We start from the raw sequence: 5,569 nt of genomic DNA, 5'->3' as shown, positions 1-5,569 counted from the left end.
GACCTTTGGGTCTCTCAGAGACTAAGTCACAAAACTAAGAGCATACACGGACTGGACTTAGGCCTCCATGCACATAGGTAGCACATGATCTTTATGTGGGTCCTGAATAGGGGCAATCTCAAAATAATTGTTATCTGTTTGTGGGAAGTATTCTTTTAGCTGCTCTGCCTAGATAGTTTCAGTGGGAGAGGATGTACCTAGCCCTGCAGAGACTTGATGTGCCAGTATAAGGGGATACAGGGGCTCCTACCCTCTCCAAGGTGAAGAGTAGGAGAAAGGTTTGTTGAAGGGTGTGACAGTGGATGGGACCAGTAGGAAGGTTGTAAAGTGAATAAATAAAAATAGATACTTCTTGACAAATGGAATCAAGTTGAAGACCACATTAAGACACACACCTATGGACACCTATTTGTGTGTGTGTGTGTGTGTGTGTGTGTGTGTGTGTGTGTGTGTGTGTGGTTTTTATTTATTAAGAAGCCTAAAATACACTGTTAAAAAGACAATGTATTCAACAACTGGTACAGCTAATACTAGACATCTAGATATCAGGGAACCAAAATAGTTCCATAATTACTACCATGAACAAAGCTCAACTCCAAATGGATTAGACTCAACATAAGACCAAATACACTGAATTTTATCGGAGGGAACATAAGACATCATCTTGAACTCATTGGTACAGAAAAAAAGACTTTCCAAACAGAATACTGTCAGCACAGCCACTAGAACAAGAAATAAAGGAGACCTCGTGAAACTTTAAAACTTCTGTGTAACAAAGGACAATGTCTTTGTCCTTTGACTGCAACACATATTTTTCTTCTGTTTGTTTCTATTGTTTGTAAAGAGACACCACTACAAAAAAGGAGCATATTTAATATGGGATGGCTAATAGTTCAGAGAATTAGTCTTTATGTGAGAAAGCACTCGGTGCCATACATCCAGACACAGTGCTAGAGAAGAAACCAAGTTTACTATATCTGGATCAGCAGGCATTAGAAAAAGAGAATAATGCTGCCTGGCTTGAATTCTGAAACCTGCAATCCCATCAACAGTGACACATTTTCTCCAAGATTACACCTACTCCAACAATGCCACATCTTCTATTAGTGCCATTCCCTATGAGCCTATGGAGGCCATTTTCGCTCGAATCACCATATTCTTATCTTTGGCATGAACAGGCTTGTAAATATATTATAATGCAGAAATGCAATCAGTACTATTTTAAAAATCTTTATAGTCTAAAATGATCTCATCCCTGTTTAAAAGTCCAAAGTTCTAAGTCTTTTCTGAGATTCATGGAATCTCTTAACTGTAATTCCATTTAAATCTTAAATACAGATCACATACTTCCAATATACAATTCCATAGAATATACTTTACTGTTTAAAAGGGAAAGAAGAAACAATAGTGAAAAATAGTGAGAAAAACAAACCTCAAAACTAAATGGGCAAACCCCAAACTCTGCACCTCCAGATTTGATATCAAAATGGTATTTAGCTCTCCAACTCCCTTCTGGTTTGCTGACTGCAACACACATGTTTCTCATGCTTGTTCCACTGCCTGTTAGAAGCTGTCCTTGGCAGGTTTCCCATGGATCTGGCATCTCTAAAATTTTGGGCTCTCCAAGGAATCTAGGCTTTACCTTCATACCATCTTCAATGGCCTGTCTAGGCCTACACTCCTGACACATGGAGTGCCAGAGTATTTTCTTGATGTATACATTGGATTGGGTTCTACTACTCTGTAGTTTGGTTGTGGTTTTCTTAGTGGACTCCATCTATTGCAAAGGAAAATTTCTTTAAGAAGGAGAAAAGACTACACTTAACTCTGAGTATAAATATAAATAAATATTTATAGATTGTTGTTAGGGATTATACTGGTTTAGTAAATTAGTGGTTAAATTCTCCTCCAATAACTATAACTTTACTAATATAGAGTATCTAACTAGGTTTTCTTGTAGCCTTTTGTTGTGTGGGTCTTAAGTCAAAATAAAAAGTTGTTGGCTACTTGCAAGGTATGCATGCCACAATTGCACACATACACCTACACCTGTGTGTGTCTAGTTGATTTTCTCCTTTGTAATTCAGGTTTGACACAATTTTCTTCCACTGATGTTTTATTAAACTTCCACGACTTTGTATATTTTCTATGGTTTCCATTGCTCTTGTTATCAACTATTATTCCTTTGTGGTCTTACAAAATGCCCTGCTAAATACTACAAGACAGTAAATAAAAAGCCCCATACTAGTAGAAATAGGTTATATCTTTTTGTGTGGTTGGTTATTGAGAGCCCATAGACACCAATTATTACAGGTGTTTGTCATTACTCTTAATGTAAACCCCCACTTGTGGAAGACACAACATATGCAAATGATAGAACACATTGAAAGCAAGCTCATACTCAACTGCGAGTTTTATCCATACTGACAAGCTTTCTAAGTAATGGAAGGTACTATGCATGCTGCCAGCAAAGAAAATCACAGTCTTATTCACTTGTGAATTCTGTGGGCTATGGTTAACAAGGCAAGATATGCCAACTGGTGTCAGTAGCACAAACCTGGGAATAACAAAACATTTTCCTAGTGGATATAAGGCCTACTTTACAAGATGGAAGCCATTCCAAACACCATTACCAAAACTAGTACACTGTAGACAAATAGGCTAAAGACACTGGGGGAGAACCTACGACTATTAGAATGTTTATTGGGTATAATATTAAACTGATACTTAATGATGTATTGCTATACTCAGAGATTAGTTCATCTCTCAGCTTTCATCACAAAAGTTTCTTATAGTAGATGGTTAAATTCAGAGAATACGTAGTTTTGAAAAGTTATTGTGGGCAGTGGGTAATGGTCACTTAGAACATCTTTATTATCTTAAAGTGTATGTGGATGTAAAAACAATGCTACATAAACTATTTAACTTAAAACTTTAGGTGCGCACTAGAGACATAGTTTGATCCTTGGAATCAACATAAAGCTATATGGCAGAAACTGGTCTGGCAAAGTAGAGTATGTTTTAAGCAATTAGTTTAATCAGTGTCTCTTAATATCAATAAACTCAATTTCCCAATAAAAAGACATAGACTAACAGAGTAGATAAGTAAATAGGACACAGCATTTTGTTGCATACAGGAAACACATCTCAAGTCAAAGACACACACTACCTCAAAGTAAAAGCCTGGAAAACAATTTCCTAAGCAAATTGTTCCAAGAAACAAGCTAGAGTAGCCATTCTAATTTTAAATAAAATCAACTTTCAGCCAAAAGTTATCAAAAGGGATAAGGAAGAACAATTCATACTCATTGAAAAAAATCTACCAAGAACTCTCAATTCTGAAGATCAATGCTTCAAGGGCACCTACATCCATAAAAGAAACTTTACTATAAACTTCAAAGCACACATCGCACCTTACACAATAAAAGTGGGAGACTTCAACACCCCACTCTCAGCAATGAATAGATCATAAAAACACAAACTAAAGAGAGACACAGTGAAACTAACAGAAGTTATGGACTAAATGGATTTAACAGTCATCTACAGAACATTTTATCCTAAAACAAAAGAATATACCTTCTTCTTAGCACCTCATGGTACCTTCTCCAAAATTTACCATATATTTGGTCACAAAACAGGCCTGAATAGATACAAGATGATTGAAATAATCCCATGTATCCTATCAGATCACCACAAATCAAGGCTGGTCTTTAATAGCAACATAAACAACAGAAAGCCCACATGTACATGGAAGCTGAACAAAGCCCAACTCAATGATAACTTGGTCAAGGACGAAATAAAGAAGGAAAAAAAAGATTTTCTAGTATTTAATGAAAATGAATGCACAACATACACAAACATATGGGACACAATGAAAGCAGTGCTAAAAGGAAAACTCATAGCTCTAAGTGACTCTAAAAAGAAACTGGAAAGAGCATACACTACCAGCTTATCAGCTTACTTGAAAGCTTTAAATCAAAATGAAGCTAAAACACTCAAAAGGAGTAGACAGCAGGAAATAATCAAATTTAGGGCTAAAATCAACCAAGTAGAAACAAAAAGAGCTATAGAAAGAATCAACAAAACCAGGAGCTGATTCTTTGAGAAACTCAACAAGATAAATAAACTCTTAGCCATAGTAACCAGAGGGCACAGAGACAGTATTGAAATTAACAAAATTAGAAATGAAACAGAAGATAAAGCAATAGAAACTGAGAAAATTAAAAAAAATCAGATTCTACTACAAATGCCTATATTCAGCAAAATTAGAAAATCTGATAGAAATGGACAATTTTCTAGACAGATATCAAATACCAAAGTTAAATCAGGATCAGATAAACCATCTAAACAGTACCATAACTCCTAAAGAATAGAAGTAGTCATTTAAAGTCTCCCAACCAATAAAAGCTCAGGACCAGATGGTTTAGTGCAGAACTCTATCAGATCTTCAAACAAGTCCTAGTATCAATACTCTTCAAAAGTATTCCACAAAACAGAGACAGAAGGAATGCTACCCAGTTCATTCTATGAAGCCACAGTTATGCTGCATGACAGCAAGCAGGCAGACACGGTACTGGAGAAGAAGCCAAGAGTTCTACATACGTATTAGCTGGTAGCAGGGGGAGAAAATAACATTGGGCCTGGCTTTAACTTCAGAAAACTCAAAGCTCATCTCCAATGATATATTTCTTACAACAAGGTCACATCTACTCCAACAAGTCCATACCTTCTAATACTTCCACTGCATAAGAGCCTCTAGGAGCCATTTTTATTCATAGCACGACATTCCACTCTCTGGTTTCCATAGGCGTAAAACCAAATCACAGTCCAACTTCAAAAATCTCCATAATCTATCACAGTATCAGCACTGTTTAAAAATTTTTAAATTTAAAAGTGTTCAAAGTCTCTTATGAGATTCACAATCTATTAACTGTCATCCTCTGTAAAGTCAAAATGAAAAACCAGATCACGTTTCTGCTCCCCGCGCGTAACAGTCCCAGCCACCTGTCAGAGCCCTCTGTATTCCCGAATGAAAGACAAACGCGCGCGCGCGCACACACCACACAACAGATACATTCACAGAGGAGAGAGAGAGAGAGAGAGAGAGAGAGAGAGAGAGAGAGAGAGAGAGAGAGAGAGAGACGTTAATTTTAAACAAGCTGTGACTAGCTCTTCAGCTTTTGAAAATGCAGATTCCTGATTTTTGAGGGCCAGATTAATTCAAACTTTAGAGCCAACCATCAACATACTTCCAATATATAATGACACAAGATATACATTACCATTCCAAAAAGGAGAAAAAAAGAGCACAATGAGTAAATACTGGCCCACAATAAGACCAAAAACCAGCTGACCAAACTCCAAGCTTTGCATTTCCATGTCTGATGTCAAAGTACTCTTCGGATTTTCAACTCCTTTCAATTTCATCAACTGAAACACTTCTCTCTCTAAGGCTGGTTTCCCATCCCCGTTAGCTCTTCTTATCTCTGGCATCTCCAACGTTTTGGAGCTCTCCAAGGAAATTCAGAATTCACTTTTAAATCTTCACTCATAGGACTTTTCTGAGTCT

The sequence above is a fragment of the Arvicanthis niloticus genome, chromosome 4 (genome assembly GCF_011762505.2).
Source record: "Arvicanthis niloticus isolate mArvNil1 chromosome 4, mArvNil1.pat.X, whole genome shotgun sequence".
NCBI lineage: Eukaryota > Metazoa > Chordata > Mammalia > Rodentia > Muridae > Arvicanthis > Arvicanthis niloticus.
The sequence above is the reverse complement of the archived record's forward strand: the minus strand, read 5'-3'. Positions refer to the sequence as shown.